We start from the raw sequence: 23695 nt of genomic DNA on the forward strand, positions 1-23695 counted from the left end.
CTCCACCACACATCCCAACTGCCCCTGATTGGGAACAAAGTCCCCCTGTCCCTCTCCCCCCTCCACCACACATCCCAACTGCCCCTGATTTGGAACAAAGTCCCCCTGTCCCCCCCCCCCCCCCCACCACACATCCCAACTGCCCCTGATTTGGAACAAAGTCCCCCTGTCCCTCCCCCCCCCCTCCACCACACATCCCAACTGCCCCTGATTAGGAACAAAGTCCCCCTGTCCCTCTCCCCCCTCCACCACACATCCCAACTACCCCTGATTGGGAACAAAGTCCCCCTGTCCCTCTCCCCCCTCCACCACACATCCCAACTGCCCCTGATTTGGAATAAAGTCCCCCTGTCCCTCTCCCTCCTCCACCACACATCCCAACTACCCCTGATTGGGAACAAAGTCCCCCTGTCCCTCTCCCCCCTCCACCACACATCCCAACTGCCCCTGATTAGGAACAAAGTCCCCCTGTCCCTCTCCCCCCTCCACCACACATCCCAACTGCCCCTGATTAGGAACAAAGTCCCCCTGTCCCTCTCCCCCCTCCACCACACATCCCAACTGCCCCTGATTAGGAACAAAGTCCCCCTGTCCCTCTCCCCCCTCCACCACACATCCCAACTGCCCCTGATTAGGAACAAAGTCCCCCTGTCCCTCTCCCCTCCTCCACCACACATCCCAACTGCCCCTGATTAGGAACAAAGTCCCCCTGTCCCTCTCCCCTCCTCCACCACACATCCCAACTGCCCCTGATTAGGAACAAAGTCCCCCTGTCCCTCTCCCCTCCTCCACCACACATCCCAACTGGCCCTGATTAGGAACAAAGTCCCCCTGTCCCTCTCCCCTCCTCCACCACACATCCCAACTGGCCCTGATTAGGAACAAAGTCCCCCTGTCCCTCTCCCCTCCTCCACCACACATCCCAACTACCCCTGATTAGGAACAAAGTCCCCCTGTCCCTCTCCCCTCCTCATTTTCGCCTGATCTATATAGTTGTATATAAAATGCACATTTTTTTTTTAAGTGTCTCCCGGTGTTAAACCTTTCATCCAAATTGTACATCACTGCATTTGTAAATGTCAGAGGTCAATATAAAGGAATAGTAGTGGTAAAAAAAAAAGCATTTATCAAATCTTTTTTTTTTTGTACAATTCTCCTTTAAGGGGGCGTGGCAGGGGGTGTGTCCTATGCCAAGATACTTTTGCTCGTTCCTCCTACTTTTCCTCATTCCCATCTCAAAAAATTTGGAGGTATGGTCTCCCTTGTGGAGATTTCCCTTTACTTCCTGTCCCTTAGCCAAAGCAGGAAGCGAGAGGAAATCCCTCCAAGGCAAGCAAATTCTTCATTGTTACCAGAAGTTGTGTCCCCATTGAAAGATTTCCCTTCTATTCCTGTTCTGGAGACAGCCCAAAATTAGGGATTTTCTTTCAATCTTGGTGGTGATAATGGTAAGCAGGCTGTGGCGTGGGCCGCGCACTCTGTGATCGTAGTGTCCGGAGGACAATGCTGATCACAGATCGAGGTAAAGAGCCAATCAGCAGCTCTTTACCACGGGATCAGCTGTGTCCAATTGGAGGAGAGGAGAGCCGATAAATGGCTTGTGTAAAAGGGACACACACGTACGCTGAATGAGGGCACTGATTATTAGACAGTCCCAACAGTGCCCATCAGCCAGGGGTCAAGTCCTGGGGAAAAAAGTGTGGGAACTCCCACTCAAGATTCACTACCCCACCAAAAAAAAAAATGATACGCTCATATGCATAATTACTAAACCACATGTTTTTTTTTTTCGATCTACTGTACCACTGTAAGCAAGTTATTTCTAAATCCTGCGATAACTCGCGGCAGACCTCTGCAATGTCTCCTGGGAACAATGACAAAAGCTCCCAGGAGACATTGCGGCATCGAGGAAGTGACGAAATACCCGCACACTACCTGATGAATCCATATACAGGAAGCAGCCAGTAACAAAGGATTACTAAGGTTCGCCTGCCCCTGACAGTGACCCGAGCTGGGCATCGCCGCTTAGTGAAGGATTGGCTCGGCTGCTCTCGGCTGCTCTAGCCCTGCAAAGGGAACTGAGTTCCTGCTGTGAAAAAAAGTGCAGGAACTCCGTTCCCACGTGTTACCGCAGGACTTGAGCCCTGCCATCAGCGCTTCCAAACTCTGCCCACCAGTGTCTCCTCATCAGTGTCACCTACCAGTGTCACCTCAGTGCCCATCAGTGTTGCCTATCAGTGCCCATCAGTGTTGCCTATCAGTGCCCATCAATGTTGCCTATCAGTGCCCATCAGTGTTGCCTATCATTGACACCAAAAAAGAAAAGTTCGCCCTTGGGACTTTGAGTGAGGTGAGCACTATGGAGCCAATAAAAATAACAGGAATAATTACGGTATATGTTTAACCACTTGACACCCGCCCGCCGTCAAATGACGGCGGGCGGAATGCTCTATTGTTCTGACAGGACGTCATATGACGTCCTGTCATTTAAAGCCTCTAGGGCGCGCGCGCACCGCCGGCAGCGCGCACCTGTCGCGCCACTGGGAACACAGTGCGCGTCCCCGGCGGCCGCGATGGCCGCCGGGCCCCCGCGATTGCCCAGTAACTGAGCAGGGACATGGACAGGGGCGGACTGACAACTCATGGGGCCCCCGGGCAATAGAAGAGTATGGGGTCCCTCTGGCTTACAGATGGCCACCACGCCAGGAGGCAGTGCAGAGGCAGGGCAGCTAAAATCTTGGGATATTCACATTAAAAGCATGTCAGTTTCGGACATATCAGGGACAGATCTAAAAAAAACACAGATTTTTACATAATGTCCCTGGTTTTACTGAGCCTGGCAACCCTGTTGGGGCCCCCTAGTGGCATGGGGCCCTCGGGCAGTGCCCGAGTGACTCAATGGTCAGTCCGCCCCTGGACATGGAGCTCTGTGTGTAAACACGGAGCTCCATGTCCTGTCAGGGAGAGAGGAGACCGATCTGTGTCTCTTGTACATAGGGACACAGCATCGGTCACCTCCCCCAGTCACCCCCCCTCCCCCTACAGTTAGAAGACACCCAGGCTACACATTTAACCCCTTCCCCGCCCCCTAGTGGTTAACCCCTTCCCTGCCAGTCACATTTATACAGTAATCAATGCATATTTATAGCACTGTTCACTGTAAATGATCCCAAAAATGTGTCAAAAGTGTCCGATGTGTCCGCTATAATGTCGCAGTCCCGAAAAAAAAACGCAGATCGCCGCCATTACTAGTAAAAAAATAAATAAATAAAAAATCATTATGTCCCCTATTTTGTAGGCAATATAACTTTTGCTCAAATCAGGTTATTGCGATTTTTTTTTTTTTACCAAAAATATGTAGAAGAATACGTATCGGCCTAAACTGGGAAAAAAAATATATATTTTTTTTAAAAAATGGGATATTTATTATAGCAAAAAGTAAAAAATATTGTGTTTTTTTTCAAAATTCACGCTCTTTTTTTGTTTATATCCCAAAAAATAAAAACCGCACAGGCCAAACAAATACCACCAAAAGAAAGCTCTATTTGTGGGAAAAAAAGGACTTCAATTTTGTTTGGGAGCCACGTCGCACGACCGCGCAATTGTCAGTTAAAGCGACGCAGTGTCGGAAGCTAAAATCTCGTCTGGGCAGGAAGGGGGTGTATGTGCCCAGTAGGCAAGTGGTTAATCTTCTTTTTTGACGCAAAACGTAGGGATGGAGGTGTGTCTCTGGTGACACCAGACCCTTATTTATTTTTCCCTATCAGTGTCACCACAGTGCCCATCAGTGTTGCCTATCAGTGAAGCCTCTACAGTGCCTCCTCATCCCTCAAGGGTAAAAGTTTGTCACCATTGTCACCATTCCACGAGCGGGCACAATTTTGGGTATCAATTTACTCAGTGTAACAATATCTTTCACAATATAAAAAAAAAAAAATTGGGCTAACTTTACTGTTGTCTTTTTTTTTAATTCAAAAAAGTTAATTTTTTGACAAAAAAGTGCGCTTGTAAGACCACTGCGCAAATGCAGTGTGACAAAAGTATTGCAAAAAAAAAACACCAAATCTCAGAAAGAGGGTCTGTCGTGTCCTTAAGTGTGTCTGTACCAAGGCCAAACATTCCAGGGTATGTAAACTTTTTATCAGGGCCATTTGGGTGATTTCTGTCATCATTATGATTTAACCACTTAAGACCCGGACCTTTAGGCAGGTAAAGGACCCGGCCAGTGTTTGCGATTCGGCACTGCGTCGCTTTAACTGACAATTGCGCGGTCGTGCGATGTGGCTCCCAAACAAAATTGGCGTCCTTTTTTCCCCACAAATAGAGCTTTCTTTTGGTGGTATTTGATCACCTCTGCAGTTTTCATTTTTTTGCGCTATAAACAAAAATAGAGCGTCAATTTTGAAAAAAATGCAATATTTTTTACTTTTTGCTATAATAAATATCCCCCAAAAATAAAGGAAAATTTATTACCAAATACTTACCGTAATTTTCCTTTCCTGATAGGCTCCATGGCAGCATACGTGTGGGTTAGCCCCGCCTCCATAACTACCCAATAGGACCCCTCCCCTATAAATCTTAGCTGTGGGCTCTCAGCCTTGTTCCGTAACTATCCTACTCCATGCATTTTGGGAGGGACTCCTGCTGCCATGGAGCCTATCAGGAAAGGAAAATTACGGTAAGTATTTGGTAATAAATTTTCCTTTTTCCTGACTGGCTCCATGGCAGCATACGTGTGGGAAATAACTCACAAAAAGAAACCCGGGTGGGCAAAAATGCTGAGAACATAAATTTATTTAACACTGTCCACCGACAGCACTTGTAAACCAAAATTTAAGGAAGACAAAGCAGCCGGTTCAATACAGTAGTGAGAGACAAAGGTATTAATTGAAGACCACGAAGCCGCTCTGCATATAACTTCAGGTGCGACATGTCGTGAGGCTGCCCAAGAAGTCGAGATGCTCCTAGTTGAATGTGCAGTTACTGCCTCTGGAGGAGCCAGGCCCTTCTCCTTATATGCCCTCTGGATGGTCTGAACTATCCAAGTTGAGATGGATCTGATTGATGCCCGCTTCCCTCTATTCTTCCCATGGAGAAGGACAAAAAGAAAGTCTGTTTGCCTGAAAGAACTTGTCATTTCTAGATATAGATTTAATGTGCGTCCTACATCAAGGGGATGAACACTTTGATCTTCAGACAACCCAAAGGTGGGCAGGACAATTTCCTGATTTTCATGAAAAATGGATGTCACTTTAGGATTTGAGCCCAGCATAGGAATTAATACTGCTCTGTCAGGAAAGAAGGTCAGGAATGGTTCTTTTGAACCCAGATTTCTTATGTCGGAGATCCTCTTAGCTGAAGTGACTGCAACTAAAAAGATGGTTTTGAGAGTAAGGTCTCTAGCTGAAAGAGGTTTATCCGGATTAGAGCTGATCGAGGTAAGATAGTCCAGAACAAGAGGTAGATCCCATTTGGGGAACCTCGGTTTTCTTTGGGGCCTGAGCCGAATGGCACCTTTGAAAAACTGGCGAACCAGGGAATGGTTAGCCCAAGAGATCCCTGTAAACGCAGAGATGGCTGAGACTTGCACTCGGAGAGAACTGACTGCTAAAGGTAAGACCAAGCCCGTTTGTAGGAAGCTAAGGATATCTTGAACCTCTGGAGAGCTAGGAGGATTGGACCTTGACGACATGTGGTCTGAAAATTTTGACCAAATACGTTCATACACTCTGTTAGTACTGTTTCTTCTGGCGTTAAGCAGGGTTGACATGACTTCTTCTGGACAACCTAGTGCTTTAAGCCTTCCCCTCTCAAGAACCACGCCCTGAGGTGCAGACGAGCTGGACATGGGTGCCATATTGAGCCTTGGGAGAGAAGATCTGGTTTGGGGGGGAGAGGAATTGGGTCCCGATAGCTGAGGAGCGATAGGAGAGAGAACCAGGGCCTGTTTGGCCAAAAGGGGATCACTGCGAGGATTTCCGCATTCTCTGATTTGAGCCGGTGAAGGAACCGAAAGATCACAGGGACTGGTGGAAAGGCGTAAGCTTTTTGAAATCTCCATTGATCCGTGAGAGCGTCTATCCCATAGGCTTGGGGATCCCTGCCCCTCGCATAATACTTCATCAACTTGTGGTTGCGCGGGGACGCAAATAGATCCACTTCTGGGGATATTCCCAAGGTTAGAAGCCAATTGAACACATCTGTGTGTAGGGACCATTCGTTGTTGTCCAACTGGACTCGAGATAAGAAGTCCGTTTGAACATTCTGAATCCCCGGAATGTATACTGCCGAGATGTTGGCCAGATTCTTCTGGGCCCAGTTCATAATTGGTTCTACTTCTCGAAGTAGTGTCCAACTGCGTGTTCCACCCTGTTTCCTTATGTAGGCCACTGCAGTCGTATTGTCCAGCCTGAGCATCACTGAACATTTTGTTAATATATGGCTGAAGGACAGGAGTGCTTGAAAGGCGGCTCGTAGTTCCAATATGTTGGAAACAATTCCGTGAGAGGGTGTGCTCCATCTGCCTTGAGCTATCTCTGAAAGGCAATGGGCGCCCCAGCCCAGATTGCTGGCATCTGATGTTATTGAAACCCAAGTGATGGGACGAATTGAATGGCAGTTGCGGAGATTCTTCCCCTGAAGCCACCATAGAAGAGATCCTCTCATAGATTGAGTGATCGTGATGCGCTGACTCTTCCTGGAGGAGACCCATTGTTGGAGAAATCCTTTCTGGAATGGACGAGTATGCCACTGGGCCCATTTCACCATTGGAATTGTGGCTGACATGGTACCGATTAACTTCAGACAATGAAGGGCAGATAGCTGAGGAGCAGCGAATGCTTTGCGGATCCTGCCTCTGATCGTGGTAACTTTCTCCTCCGGTAATGAGATGGTGCCTATTGATGTGTTGAAGAGGGCACCCAAAAACACTAGGGTCTGTGATGGGACTAGATGACTTTTCTCCACATTTATTAGCCATCCGAACTCTTGCAGAGTGGTAATTACTAGATCTCTCTGTTCTATCAGTTGATTTCTGTCTTGGGCTAGTAGCAATAGATCGTCTAAATAATGATGAAGACGAACTCCTTTCACCCGCAGAAGGGCTACGACAGCTAGCAAGACCTTGGAGAACACCCGGGGTGAGGTCGTGAGGCCAAAGGGTAGGCAGGTGAACTGTAGGTGCTGGTCGCCTACCGAGAAGCGGAGGTATTTTTGAAAATCTATTGCCACCGGAACATGAAAATAAGCGTCTTTCAAATCTATTGACACTAACCAATCCCCTGGATGGACCGACTGTTGGATGGTTAACAGAGATTCCATCTTGAATTTTTCTTTCCGAATAAACCGGTTGAGATGAGTTAGGTCTATTACTGGTCTCCAAGTACCGTTCTTTTTCTGCACTAGAAATAAGGGGGAATACATGCCTTCGCCTCGTTCTGTTCTTGGTACACAGACAGCTGCGCCTTGAATTAATAAAGAGTTCACGTAGGCCAAAAGGATTTGTTTTTTCTCTTCTGTGCCCGGAAGGTTCGTGGGAACAAACCTGAGCCTGGGGACGCTGTTGAAGATCCAAGTGTGGCCCGACGAGACCGTCTTGATGGTCCAGAAGTCCTGAATAGAGGCCGCCCAAACATGCCGAAAGTGGGAAAGGCGAGCCCCCACCTGAAATGCTTGGGCGGGCCCAACCTCAAAAAGACTTCGTAGATTCCTGGCTGTTAGAAGTAGTGCCTTTAGTTTGCTTCTTAAAGGGAGGTTGTCTGGACCTCCATGGTCTAGAGAATTCACGACCGGGTCTATAGTTGCGTGCATCCCTCCAGCGATCTGTATTCTGTGGTCTGAAGAAGGTGCGTTTTTGATTCTGTAAACGCCTGTCTTGAGGGAGAAACCCTGACTTACCTCCCGTGGCCCGAGAGATGGCACTATCGAGTTTATTGCCAAAGAGGGACCCGCCCTCAAAGGGAATACGGCACCAAGCCTGCTTTGAGGCTGCATCCGCAGACCATGGACGGAGCCACAAAGCACGGCGGGCAGTGACTGCCGACAACATCACCCTGGCCACTAGGCGAGTAATATCAATAGAGGCCTCCCCCAAGAAAGCGGACGCTAGCCTAATTTCCTGGATAGGAGAATTCTTAGCTGTGTCCTCAGAAATGCTTCTCAAGGAATCATTAACACTGTCAGACCAGGCTTCTAAGGCTTTTGAGGCAGCTGCTATAGCCAGAATGGGTTTACAAGCGGACCCTGCTGTCAAGTAGATTCTCTTTAGGTCCGAATCGATCCGTCTTTCCAAAGGATCTTTAAAAGAAACTGTATCTTCCAAGGGAAGGGTCACATACTTCACCAAACGCATCAACGCTGCGTCCACTGACGGGGCAGCTTCAAGATGGGTCACGTCTTCTTGTTTGAAGGGATATAATTTTGTTATCTTCGACTGCATAGAGCCTTTTTTATCAGGTTTACTCCACTCGTTGGAAATAATGGCGCCTATCTCCGTAATAAACGGGAAATAATGTCGCTCCTTGTTGAGCTGTTTAAAGAGTTTTCTCTGTTTAGGGGGGGAAGTAGCTGGATCCTCCAAATTCAGGGTTTCCTTAATAGCTTTCACTAAGGCAGGGACTAAGGCATAATCAAAGCCTATTACTGTATCCTCCAATTCTGAACCACTTTCTGAAGGAGAAGCAGCCTGAGTGGCTGCGAAGACCTCATGTAAATGTCCCTGATCCAATAAGGGAATCATTGGGTCTATAGGAGAGTCCTGCTGTATTATAGTATCTCTCTCCTGCAGGGATTTATCCACGACCCTTTTGACAAGGGCTTCCAGGTGTTTATCTACACCTCCCCTTTCATTGGCTACTTTAGAGAAACAATGATCACAAAGGGATTTGTTAATAGATAACGAAGCCTTGCACCCCCAGCAAGAATTTTCCAATCTTTCATCATGGGGGGAGAGATGAGGAGTACTTCTACTAGCATGACCAGTTCTGGATGAACTATGGTGTCTGGAGGATGAGTGCCGGTGATGTGACCTAGAAGACCTGCTGTGACCGTGGGACTCATTATGCTGCTGGTCAGACCTAGAAGGGCTGAGATAAAGAGAAGAAGAAACACAAATAGTCACACTATGTCCCTATACTCCACTCTCTTCCCCCCCAGCAGGTGCAGAAAACATAGTTTTCCCCTTAGCCATACCTGTTGAGGGAGGGCTGGCCACTGAGAGGCAAAGAGATGTCCATGTAGCCTTGGATAGACACTGTAACAGGAAAGTGACAAGCTGTCAAGTAGAAACATGAGGAAGGTTTTTAGCCCAAACCGCACCAGAACACTTACCTAGATGTGGACAGGACAGTACACCGGGAACCGCCGTACGAACGCACGCCCCCGGTGTACACATGTCTCTCGCTCTGTTTTAAAGGCTGGGCGTATGACGCCATGGCCGCGTCAGCCGTACCCAGTGCGCATGCGCGAGTCGAGTCTCGCGCATGCGCTAGCCAGGCCTCGCTCGCGTGTGAGCCAGGCCTCGCTTTCAGTCCTGGTCTGTCTGTGTAGAACGCAGACAGAACCCGGAAGTCAGAGGGAGCGGCGGCTGGAACGCAAGGGAACCAGACGCTCACAGGGCAAGTAAGACTTAACAAACAAGGAAAAAACAAACCACAAACATAAACACTGCTGCCATGAAAAAAAGAAACGATACTGCTCACCATCACCACCATGATCCGTTCGGCCAGGGACACACACCGGTCTTTAGATAAAAGAAGGCTACCTGCACCGCTAGGCATACCAATCTTGCGCAATAGACTCCATAACTTCAGCGCTATTCCATGCATTCCATACCCTGCTTAACAGACAAGGCTTATTGGAGAATTCTTGGCCGAGCTTGATCAAGGGATGAGTTGTGTATATATATATTTTTTTTTTTTTTTTTTTTTGGGTAGAAGAACCAAACACATGGTCCTACGGAGGAGGACAAAAAAGGAACAAGGCTGAGAGCCCACAGCTAAGATTTATAGGGGAGGGGTCCTATTGGGTAGTTATGGAGGCGGGGCTAACCCACACGTATGCTGCCATGGAGCCAGTCAGGAAATATAATTTTTTTTTCCTCAGTTTAGGCCGGTACGTATTGTTCTACCTTTTTTTGGTAAAAAAAAACGCAATAAGCATTTATCGGTTGGTTTGCGCAAAATTTATAGCATTTACAAAATAGGGGATAGTTTTATTGCATTTTTATTATTTTTTTTTTTTTTACTACCAATGGCGGCGATCAGCGATTTTTTTCGTGACTGCGACATTATGGCGGACACTTCGGACAATTTTGACACATTTTTGGGACCATTGTCATTTTCACAGCAAACAATGCATTTAAAATGCATTGTTTACTGTGAAAATGACAATTGCAGTTTGGGAGTTAACCAAAGGGGTTATGTATGACCTAATCTGTGTTTCTAACTGTAGGGGGGTGTGGCTGTAGGTGTGACGTCATCGATTGTGTATCCCTATAAAAGGGATCACACGATCGATGACGGCGCCACAGTGAAGAACGGGGAAGCTGTGTTCACACACAGCTCTCCCCGTTCTCCAGCTCCGGGGACCGATCGCGGGACTCCAGCGGCAAACGGGGCCGCGGGTCCCGCGGTCACGGAGTTTCGGCGCGCGCCACGACCCACGGCTGGGCACTTAAAGAGGACGTACCTGTACGTGCTTGTGCCCAGCCGTGCCATTCTGCCGACGTATATGTGCAGGAGGCGGTCCTTAAGTGGTTAAAAAGGATCCAAAAAACGATGTGATAATAAATGGCTTCATGTGATTGTTATCCTTGAATAAAAGAGTTTTTTGGCATGATAAGTCATATTTTCAATATTAATGCCAAAATGTCACAATTTCGCCCAGGGTATGCAAACTTTTGAGCACAACTATATAATTGTTTTTTAGTTGCACTAATATTGTTTGGTTAATATGATCTAAATATATTGTGACCATATCACAGAATCCAACCATAAGTCACATGTAAAAGTATAATTTTTTTTATTTGCTGAGATAGCGCAGGTTATATATATTTTTAAATAGCACCAAAAGAAAGCTCTATTTGTGGGGGAAGAAATTATATAAGTTTAATTTGGGTACAGTTTTGTATGACCGCGCAATTGCCAATTAACCACTTGCCGACCAGCTGCCGTGATTATACAGCGGCAGGTCGGCTCGTTCCCGTAAATCGCCGTAGCTGTAGGTGGGGTCTTTTAAGAGCTATAGCAGACGCGCTGCATAGCAGGGGAATCGATGCACGTGGCCGGCGGCCGACATTTCCGCCGGCCACGCACGATCGCTCCACGATCTGTAAACAAACAGATCCCTGTTATGACAGGGGAATAGAGCGTGATCGTCTGTACCTAGTGATCAGGAACAGCGATCTCTCTCCTCCTCCAGTCAGTACACTCCCCCCACAGTTAGAAATGCCTCCCAGGGAACACATTTAACCCCTTGATCACCACTAGTGTTAACCCCTTCCCTGCCAGTGTCATTTATACAGTAATCAGCACCTTTTTAGAGCGCTGATCGCTGTATAAATGTCAGTGGTCCCAAAAAAAGTGTCAAAAGTAACTGATCTGTCCACCGCAATGTCACAGTCCCACTAAAAATCGCTGATCACCGCTATTACTAGTAAAAAAATAAAATAAAAATCCATAAACCTAGCCCCTATTTTGTAGACGCTATAACTTTTGTGCAAACCAATCAATATATGCTTATTGCGATTTTTTTTTTATTTTTTTTACCAAAAATATGTAGAAGAATATATATTGGCCTAAACTGATGAAGATTTTTTTTTTGGGGGGGGGGGGGATATGTATTATAGCAAAAAGTTAAAGATATTGTTTTCTTTTTTTCAAAATTGTTTTTTTTTTTTTTAAATAAAAACCGCAGAGGTGATCAAATACCACCAAAAGAAAGCTCTATTTGTGGGAAAAAAAAGATGTCAATTTTGTTTGGGTACAGCATCGCACGACTGCGCAAATGTCAGTTAAAGAGATGCAGTGCCGTATCTCAAAAAATAGCCTGGTCATTAAGGGGGAAAATCATCTGGTCCTTAAGTGGTTAAAGTAGCACAGTGCTGAATAGAAAAAAATGGCCTGGTCATGAAGGGGGTAAAAATCTTCCAGAGTGCTTAAAGCGGTAGTAAACCCACAGCAGCCTTTTTTTTTTTCTTACATACCTGAGATGCAAAAGGCATAATGACCTAGTATGCACCGCATACTAGCTCATTATAAAATACTTACCTTGGAACGAGGCGTGGGGAAATTACCTGGTCCACACCGAGGGAGATGTCATCTTGCCTCGGTGTGTCTTCCGGATATCGTCGTTCCAGCTCTGTGAGTGGCTGGAGCGGCGATGTAGTCACTCTCGCGCATGCGGGAGACTTCTTTCTGGCAAGGTCCGGCGGCTGCCGGGCCTTTAGCCGAGGAACACCCCTGTGCATGTGCCACTGCAGTCTTTTTACCTACAGGTAAGCCTTATTATAGGCTTATCTGTAGGTAAAAGTGGTAGTACAGAGTATACTACCACTTTAATAGGAGTAGGTAAGAAATAACTGAAATAGAATGTGGAAATTAATAAAAAGGTTTTGCCTTTAGTTTTACTGTAACATTGATGGCTACATATTGTTCTCAGGCTTCCCTTTAATAATTCTGTTAGAAATGCCTGTAGATTAGCTTACTGCTTACTTGTGCTCCTGAATCTAAAACCCATTAATACCACAGAAAGCACTAGACTGCCTGGCAACCATTTAAATGTCAACTCATATACATATTAATGGACGTATTTCGGGCTACAAAGCAAAGAATACTATAGCATAAATATAAGCTAAATCCCATAGCCACCAATCACACAGAGACTTTAATTGACGTATACCTGTCTTCTGTCTAATCTGTTGTGACAGCATTCACTTATGTCATCTGAAACTCTTTGGCAGTACAGGAGATACTTACCTACGGCAATGGACAGCCTTTGAGATGAGTATACTCCTTCAGATGAGCTATATTTTCTTGCAGCAAGGCAAATGCACTGGCTTAAAGAAGAGCTCCGGCAAAGTCTTTTAGTGCAGTGGGGCTGTGCATGCCGAAAATGTTGAAAAAAAAACCTGTTATTTTGTTTCTGTACGTTGTAAATAAGTTTTCTCCTTCACTGATGGGCACTGATGAGGCTGCACTCACGGGCACTGATGAAGCAGTACTGTTTGGCACTGATGAGGTGGCATTTATATGCAGCACTGATAGCCACTGATAGGTGACACTGATGGGAACTGATAGATGGAACTGATGGGCACTCATAGGTGGCACTCAGGGCTGCCATCAGGGGGGTACAGGCAGTACACCTGTAAGGGGCCCGGATGTCCCCAGGGTCCCGGAGGCCCCCAGGGCCCCAGATGGCAACCCCCCTTTTTTTTATTTATTTTTTAAATTAAAAAAATATATTTCTTTTTAATATATTTTTATTTTATCTTTTATTAAAGAGCCATTTTTTTTTTTTTTTTTTTAGAGGTCTGGAGGTCCCCAGGGCCCCGGATGACAACCCCCCTTTCTTTTATTTTTTATATATATATATATAATATAATATAATATAAATGTTATTATTATTATTATTATTATTATTATTATTATTATTAAAGGACCCAGAGGTCCCAGGGCCCCGGATGGCAACCCCCCTTTTTTTTATAAATTTTTTTTTTATATTATTGTATTTCTTTTTTTTTCTTTTTATTTCTATATATATATATATATATATATATATATATATATATATATATATATATATATATATTTTAAGGCCCCATGTGGCAAACACCCTTTTTTATTTTTTTATAAATGTTTATTTTTTTATTTTTGTTTATATATTTTTTTTATGTATTTATTTTATTAAAGGGCCCAGATGTCCCCAGGGCCCTGGATGGCAACCCCCCCCTTTTTTTTTATAAATGTTTATTTAAAAAAAAAAAAAGATTTATTTCATTTTTTATTAAAGGGCCCAGAGGTTTCTTTTTTTTTATTAAAGGGCCCAGAGGTTTCTTTTTTTTTATTAAAGGGCCCAGAGGTCCCGGATGACAACCCCCCTTTTTTGTAATTTCTTTTTATAAAAAAATAAATATTAAAGGGCCCAGAGGTCCCCAGGGCCCCAGATGGCAACCCCCTTTTAAAAAAAAAAATATATATATATATTTTTTATTTCTTTTTTTCTTTTTATTAAAGGCGGATGGCTACACCCCTTTTCTTATATATATTTTTCTTTAGTGCCCCCCCCCCCCCAGTACTCTGGTTCTCTGCTCCAGGGGGCCCATGCCTGAAGCTGTGTAAGGGGCCCCATAATTCCTGATGGCGGCCCTGGTGGCACTGATAAATGGCATGGGGGCACATATAGAGGGCACTGATCAGAGGCACTGGCAGGCATCACTGATGGGCACAGAGTGCCATCCCTAATGTGCAATGATTGCCATCCCTGTTGGGCTCACCTGGAGGTCATGGGTGGACATCCCTGGTGGCCATGGATGGGCATCCCTGGTGGTCCTGGGTGGGCATCTTCGCGGCAGCTGCACTGATAATTAATCAGTGCAGACCCTCCCTGTCAGGAGAGCAGCCAATCGGCTCTCCTCTACTCGCGTCTGACTCCTCTACTCGCGTCTGTCCGATACATGGCTAATACATGGCTTTTCCTGTTTACACTGTGATCAGCTTCATTGGACACAGCTGATCACGTGTAAAGAGCCTCCGTCAGAGGCTTTTTACCTAGATCAGAGATGCGGTGTGTCAGACTGACACACCACCGACCACCACGCTGCACGCCCCCACTCGGGCGCGCGATCGCAGCTTATCCTGCTGGACGTCATATGACGCCCAGTCAGGATAACTGAAAAGACTTTGCGGCCATCATTGTGCTATAGGCCGGGCAGGAAGTGGTTAAAGGGGTGCAGATAAGGGGCATCTGTGGATCAAAACAAACTGTGCAGCTGTGACTAAAGATGAAACATGCCCATGATATAGGCGTAGGCCATTTACATACCTTATGAAGCCTGATTGGAATACTCCCAGGATGTTGCTAAGTGAGGCCTAGTCATCACTGCTCAGCCGCACCATCACAGGAGTGAGCTGTCACAGATTTTAAAGGGATGTATTTCCCCACAGACGATCGTTTTTTTTCTATCGTTTTTTTTAACCATCAGATCATTTTAAAACAGGTTCTAAGTTTTTTCACCGATGGGAAAAAAACTGATGGGGCCCACACACGATCGGTTCGTCTGATGAAAACGGTCCGATCGTGTGTACGCGGCATTAGAAGTAGGTCAGCAATAGCAGCATACATAATTCCCTCATTCATTCTAATATTTCTTCCATCATGTCACTGTGCGGTGACAATAGGGTGCCTTAGTGCTTTCCAGACCTCCTTACCCTTCAGGGACTATTCCAATTATTTTATACAGATTGAGTACAACATACTCAAACATAACAAACGGGTTGTGGTCCATTATTACCTGATGAATAAATAAACAAGATATTCCCTGATGGCAGTTGGGCTCCGGAAAGTATTGTTTATTGCACTTTAATTATGCATGGGGTGGAGATTTCCCACACCTTGTGCTGAGCTCCATTAATATTTAGAACTTACCTTGGTGGAAAAAAACTTACACCTGTATGGTCTGTGCTTTGTAACCTGTCAGATTGAGTTTTGAAGGACGTGTTTTTTTTTTTTTTTTAGTTTTTACCATCTTCAAGTGTTGCAACCTTAAAGCGGGGGTTCACCCTATAAAATAAAAAAAAAAATTTTTCTTCTAGCCTAAAATTCGGCATTGTAGCGCGAGCTACAGTATGCCGGTCTTAATTTTTTTATCGCCGTACTCACAGTGTAATCGTACATAGTAGATTCCGACTGCCCACGGGGAATGGGCGTTCCAATCCAGACGGAAGGTGATTGACGGCCGGCTCTGGCGCGTCACGCTTCTCCGGAAATAGCCGAAATAGGCTTGGCTCTTCACGGCGCCTGCGCATAGTCTGTGCGCAGGCGCCGTGAAGAGCCGAGACCTACTCCGGCTGTCTTCGGGGAGCGTGACGTGCCAGAGCCGGCCGTCAATCACCCTCCCTCTTGAAAGGAACGCCCATTCCCCGCGGGCAGTCAGAATCTACTATGTACGATTACACTGTGAGTACGGCGATAAAAAAATTAAGACCGGCATACTGTAGCTTGCGCTACTATGCCGAATTGTATGCTAAAATGTTGTTCTGCAGGGTGAACCACCGCTTTAAGGGCCCTTTCACACGTATGGACAAACGGTCCGTTTATTACAATTCCGTTTACGGACTTGTAATGTATCCCTATGGGATTGCAGACGTTAGCGGAACGGATCGGATGAATACGGACACACGGTCCGTATTCATCCGATTGCCCATAGGGGAGAGCGGAGGAGAGACAGGACGGTCTCTGCACAGTGTGCGGGGACCGCCCTGTCCGCCGACAGCTCAGCGGGGATTAACGGAGGAATCCCCGCTGAGCCAAACGGGCTAACGGAGCGGATCAATACGGATCCGCTCCGTGTGAAAGAGCCCTAAAACAAAAAATACAAAAAAGAAACCCACTGTTGTTGTTTTGCATTATTGCAGAAAATAGTGATTGATACAGAATTTGTTACATTCACAGATTTGCTAATACATTGGAAAAATAATTAGGCTCCATATACACTTGTGCAACTTGTCATGCGACTTTGGTCACTAAAGTCACATTACAAGCCGCACCCATGTTTTTCAATGACAACTATTCAAATACGTGCGACTTAAAGTCTCAGTGACTTTTAACCACTTCCAGACCTTAGGTGTTTTTCAGATTTGGTGTTTGCAAGACTAAAACAGTTTTTTCTGCTAGAAAATTACTTAAAACCCCCAAACATTATATATATTTTTTTCTAACACCCTAGAGAATAAAATAGTGGTCATTCCAATACTTTTTGTCACACCGTATTTGCGCAGCGGTCTTACAAGCGCACTTTTTTTTGGAAAAAATCACTTTTTTGAATTAAAAAATAAGACAACAATAAATTTGGCCCAATTTTTTTATATATTGTGAAAGATAATGTTACGCAGAGTAAAATGATACCCAACATGTCACGCTTAAAAATTGCGCCCGCTCGTGGCATGGCGTCAAACTTTTACCCTTAAAAATCCGCCCCGTGTGAAAGAGCCCTTACTAGCTTCTTCGTTGCCATCACAACGGTGTGCACTTCCAACGCCCGTTGTGATGGCAACCCGAGTGCTTGATGGCACGGCGCTGCTATTACAATGCGCATGCGCGAGAATGGGGCGGAACGGGCGGTCCATTATCAATAGGAAGTAAGTGCTTGTGGGCTTCACAATGCCCACAAGCAAAGTGAGAACCTTCGAAAAGGATTTTTAAAAAGTATTTTTTGACAAAAACTCTGCGGAGCAGCGCAGGATTTACAAATAATAAGTGAAGATAGTTATAACACTATAACGCATCATAAAAACACATACTTGTCTGTGTGGTTGGAACCCCGCTTTAAGGCTTACCTGTAGGTGCTGGAAATATCTCCTAAACCTGCACGGTTTAGGAGATATTTCCAATATGCCCATGCACCAATGTATCCTTTCTAAAGGGGTGATGCTATGACTGGTGGCTCTCGCACGCATGCCAGAGTTTGCGGCCCCCAGACGGAAGAGGGCTGAAGATGGATGCTTCCGACAGTGGTGACTTTGCAGGCTTTGTTTTTAAGGTAAGTGACACATAATGGGCTATTGTGCGATGCATAGTAGCCCATTATGCTTTCCCTTTGCAGGGTAATAAAGAGGAAGTAAAATCCATCAGGGTTTACTTCCTCTTTAATAATTATGCCACCAAAATGAGTGTGTGCTGTTAATTGCCTCCAGCATGGCACCTGTTTCTTTTTGCTGGAAGCTGCCATTTTGCTGAAGCCCAGAGCCCATGAACAGCAGAAAATCATAAAGTGGAACTAAACCCACTTTAGCTCCGAGGTTTTACCCCCTTCCTGACCAGGCCATTTTTTGTGATACGCCACTGCGTTGCGTTACCTGACAATTGCGCAGTTGTGCAACGCTGTACCCAAATAAAATTGGTGTCCTTTTTTCCCACAAATAGATCTTTCTTTTGGTGGTATTTGATCACCTCTGCATATATACACATACACAGTATGGGCCTAATCCACAAAAGGGATACGCCGGCGTATGCAAATTAGCACTTACAGAGACCCACAAAGCTTTTACGCTTCGTTTTTTTCTCCGTAAGTATTAGTTTGCCGTCGCAAAATTAGGGCTGCTTTTACAAAGTGTAAAGTTAGTACACCATGTAAAAGTAGACCCTTCTTTCCCGCGACGCTGTCAAATTTCTTTTTACATTTTTTTTTTTCCCGCCGCATCTTTTTTTTTTCCCGACGCAACTTTTTTTACCCGGCGCGATTCACAAAACTCGACGTAACGTAAAACCGCGCAAAGCACGTCGGGAAAATCGCGTCGGGAGCATGCGCAGTACGTCTGGCGCGGGAGCGCGCCTAATTTAAATGGGACTCGCCCCATTAGATTAGGAACGCCTTGCGCCGGACGGATTTAAGTTACACCGCTCAAAATGTCTAGGTAAGTGCTTTGTGGATCGGGCACTTAGGTAGAGATTTTGCGGCGGTGTAACTTAAATGGCAAAAGTTAGGTTGCGCCGGGTTTTTGTGGATTAGGCCCTATATTCTTAATTTAGTAAAATAGGACAGCACTTTGTTTTCCTTCATTTGTGTTCCCAATGAAAGATTATTCTGATGAATGATTCATATTAGTAAACAGTCTGGGGTAGATTTATCTGCTCTAAGCACAGACACAAACACCAAATGTTCACTGTGCATTTATAATATGTCACAAGTAATATTGCTGCTGACTAATAAAAGGATAAAGGAGAAATACAAAAGATGCAAATTGCAAAGAACATAATGCTCTATAATATGATTAAGAGAGGTTAGCATTCTCTTTAACCATTTCCATACCAGGCACTTATACACCTTCCTGCACAAGCCAATTTTCAGCCTTCAGCGCTGTCACAATTTGAATGACAATTGCGCAGTCATGCTACCCTGTACCCAAACCAATTTTTTATCATTTTGTTCCCACAAATAGAGCTTTCTTTGGGTGGTATTTGATCACCTCTGCGATTTTTATTTTTTGCACAACGAATAAAAAAAGAGCGACAATTTTGAAAAAAAATGAGTTTTTCTTTGTTTCTGTTAATTTATTTTGTAAATAAGTACCTTTTCTTCTTCAATGATGGGCATTGATATGGCTGCACTGACGGGCACTGATAAGGCGGCACTGACGGGCACTGATAAGGTGGCACTGACGAGCAACGATAAGGCGGCACTGATGATGGGCATGGATAGGCGGCACTTATGGGCACTGATAGGTGGCACTGGTATGCGGCACTGATAGGCACTCATAGTTGTCACTTATAGGCATTCATAGGCGGCACTGATGGGCACTCATAGCTGGCACTGATGGGCACTCATAGCTGGCACTGATGGGTACTTATGGGTGGCACTGATAGGTGGCATGGACGGGAACTGATAGATGGGCACAGATGGGCACGGATAAGCACTGATAGGTGGCACTGATGGACACTGGTGGGTGTCCATCATTGTTATATCTAAACATTGCCAGCTTTGCATGGATTTTCACTTATTTTAAAGTTGATTACAGCATCCTTATTAAAGAGAACAGGTGCAGTGATAACTCACTCAATGCATTGTGCTGTTTATATACATATGAGTCAGAGCCGGTTCACACAGAGGCGACTTGGGATCCGACTTGAAGTCGCCCCAAGTCGCGCGACATGTCAAATTACATTGATGTGAATGAGAGCCGTCTTAATGTACACTACTAAAGTCGCTCCAACTTCAGAAAAGGTTCCTGTACTACTTCAATCCAATTCTAGGCGACTCCTATTGAAGTCGCCTCCAAGTCGGATCCCCTGTCTTAACTGAAGAAACTTTCCAGGAAGTAAAAATAGTTTTCTCGGTAAACCCCTCCCTCCCACAGAGCTGATTACTCTTTTGCCACGTACAGACGGTCGTTTTATGCGATGTTAAAAAACAACGTTTTTAAAAACGTCAATTTAATTGACCGTGTGTGTGGGAAAACGTTGTTTTATGTCTTCTGAAAAACGACCAAAAAAAATTGAAGCATGCTTCAATTTTATGTGTCGTTTTTCAAAACGTCGTTTTTTACTTCACCGAAAATGACAGTGTCTAGCAAAAAAAGACGTTTCAAACAACGTTTGTACACCCGCGAATGCCCAGAAGCTAGTTATGAAGCGAGCTTCAATGGAAAAACGTGGTGAACGTAACCTCGCTTTGCTAGAGCACTGTGAAAAAACGATGGTGTGTAGGCAACATCGTTTTTGAAAATTGAAGTTTCAAAAACGTAGTTTTTTACTTCACAGAAAACGTCGTTTTTTTACATCGCATAAAACGACCGTCTGTACGCGGCATTTGATTGGCCACTGGCAAAGTCCCCTGTCCTGGAGGCGACTTCAAGTCGCTCCAAGTCGCGCCGTGGTTCACGTTCAAGTCACACTGAGGTCGCCTTGCAAAGTTGCGCACAAAGTCGTGTTGCCCCTGTGTGAACCGGCTCTAAGAGTGGGAGGTCACTGGTAACATCACATGGCATGGTCAAAAAGTCAATGGCAACCGTAATTGTCACTTAAACCTTAAACCTAACTATGAACTTTTATAATCTGTTGCCTTTTGGTCTGTTAAATATATTATTATAAACACTTTGTTATAGCTTTTCTATGAGTGCAAAAAAAATACCTGTTCAATCCTGCCAGAAATCCTAAGTTGGTAACTCCCTGTGCTCTCTGTCTCTGTTGACTGTTACAGGTTACCGTTGTTCCCAGTTCTCTCTGCGGACTATAGAACCCCACCACCATTGTTATATAGATGAGAGGAGGACGTGTTCTGTAGCCCTACCCTAGGCTAAAAAAAAGCTGATAAATACAGTACGATGAGTGCTCTCACCCTAGGAGGGGTTTCAGTTACTGTTGCCCTAGCTCTCTCTTTGAAATACAGAATACCTCCCCAATGTTTTGGAGATGAGGAGAGAGGGGAGCGTATCCAAGGTGAGTAGTACTGTGGTGTGTTTATTAACTAACTGAATTTAAACCCTGAATTTCTATTTAAAAGGAAACAAATAGTTCACAAATAATATTGTTACACATAGGATATACATGGTGGTTGGTAGCTAATGTTTATATGCTGGGTGTGTTTTGTATTACAGCTGTATGCACTACTTGCCTTGACCGTAATTACCTCCCCAACAACCCCCGTTAAGGCTGGTCGAACCCAATACAAATTAACCAAGCTTCTTGAAATTGTTTTTACCCCCCCCCCTCCCCTAATGGCTCCCAGGGATCTCATCCTGTTCCCCTTTAAAATGTCTCCTAGCCGGTTCAGCAAAGGAAGCTATATTTTCGCAACGCTCTAAAAGAGATCCGAATAAAACCTCGGAAAGGTGCAAACGAGGAGGTGCTAGTGGATTGACGCCCACTTTTACGTTTCTAGTTCCTAACGAACCCTGACTCTCTCCGCGTAACTCCATGTTTTTTTGTATTCCTTCCATTTTGCCCATTTCTCCCTATATTCACTGTTCCTTTCCAGGTAGCTGTCCTTTAGTTCTTCTAACCTGTACGTTTCCTCCACTTCGTCTATCCAGTTCCAGACGTGTGGGCATTCCTTCTCCTGCCACTTTTTAGGAATAAGTTTCTTGGCTGCGTTTAAAAGATGGGGAAGTAACGACTGCTTATATTTTTTTACCCCTTCCGGACTGCCGTGAAAGAGCACGGCCCAGGGGTCTTTCTTTATCTCCTCCCCCGTTATAACCTTGATTTGGCTCAGTATTGTATCCCAATAGTTTTGAATTTTTGGGCATAGCCACCATAAATGGGCCATCGTGCCCATTTCTGAACAGCCCCTCCAGCACTCAGCGGACTGGTTTACTTTAAATTTATTGGCTTTGTCTGGGGTTATGTACCACCCTGATAGGCACTTATAATTTACTTCGGCCGTGCGAACATCTATTGCGGAAAAGTGGGTTAGTTGAATGATCCTCTGAAAAGTATTTGTCCCTCTAGTGCTTCCTAACTGTCTTTCCCATTTCTCTATAAAAGGTGCTTCTCCCCGAGACCCTATCTTAACCAATATCCCATAAAGTTTAGTGATTGTGCCCTTTGAATTCTTCGATTTACAAATCCTCTCCAGTGGGGTCAGCTCCGCCTCCGTCCGTAATGGGCGGGGGAGGTGCTGCACAAAGTGGTGTAATTGGGAATAATGCCACCTATCAAGATTCCAATAGTCCGTTTTGGCTTTCAAATCTCCGTAGGTCATTATGTCACCATTTTTAATAATATCTCCTAAGTGCACAGTGTCTTCCCTAATCCAATTCCCTCCAATTTTGTTTTCCCCGGTGCAAAAAACGGATTTTCTTTTAAATTCATTAGGGGGAATTTGAATTTCCCCTCTAATTGTGCCTGGGTTCTATCCCACATTCTTAAAGTGAGTCGTGTAATGTCCTGTGTTTTGTGCTCTAATGCTCTATATTGTGCAGGGATCCATATGATATTGTTCAAGTATTTGCTGGTTGACGCTTTCTCAATTTGTACCCATCTTTTATCTGGTCTGTTCCGGGCCCATTCAACCGCCCGGGACAGAACCGCCGCTTTATAATAGCTTTTGATATCCGGAGCCGCCAGCCCGCCCTGCATCTTTCCCTGTTTTAATATGGAAAGGGATATTCTATGCTTCCTGTTTTTCCATACATAGTTTAGTAGCAGGGTGTTAAGAATGCTCAGAAACTGCTGTGGGAGGGCGATTGGAACCAATAGAAATTTATAAAGAATTTTAGGGACTACCACCATCTTCAACATATTGATGCGACCTATCCATGAAATTGGTTTATTTACTGTTTTTTTTAATTCGTTCTTGATCTCGTTTAGTAAGGGGACGTAGTTTATTTTATACATCTTCTGTGCTGTATTTGCAAGTTTAATACCTAAGTACTTTAGTTCTTTAGTCCAAGGATATGCGCAGACTTCCTTTACTGATCCTATCTCTCTTTTATTTAGATTGATGTTCAAAATTTCTGATTTGGTAACGTTGATTTTAAAGTTAGAGATGGCACCGTAATGTTTCAATACTTTTGAGAGCTTTGGGATGGATTTGACCGGATTGGTTACATAAAATAATATATCATCGGCAAAGGCCGATAATTTATGTTCCTCCCCGTCTACTCTTACTCCGTTGATATCAGAATCCTTACGGATAGTAGCCAATAATGGCTCCAATGATAAAATGAAAAGAAGAGGGGACAGGGGACACCCCTGCCTAGTCCCATTTTTCATCTCGAATGATTCCGAGAGTGTACCGTTTATTTAAATTTTTGCGGTGGGGTGGATGTAAAGTGTTTTAATCCACCGGGACATCCTGCCTCCTATCCCCATGGCAGTGAGGGTCTCCGTCATGAGCCCCCAATCTACCCTGTCAAAGGCTTTTTCAGCGTCAACTGACAGGAGCAGACCGGGGGTCTCATTTTGCCTAATGGTCTGTAGCAAAAGGATTGCCCTAAGGCTATTATCTTTGCCCTCTCTGTTGGGGACAAAACCCACTTGG

This window comes from Rana temporaria, chromosome 2 (genome assembly GCF_905171775.1).
Source record: "Rana temporaria chromosome 2, aRanTem1.1, whole genome shotgun sequence".
NCBI classification, from domain to species: Eukaryota; Metazoa; Chordata; class Amphibia; order Anura; family Ranidae; genus Rana; species Rana temporaria.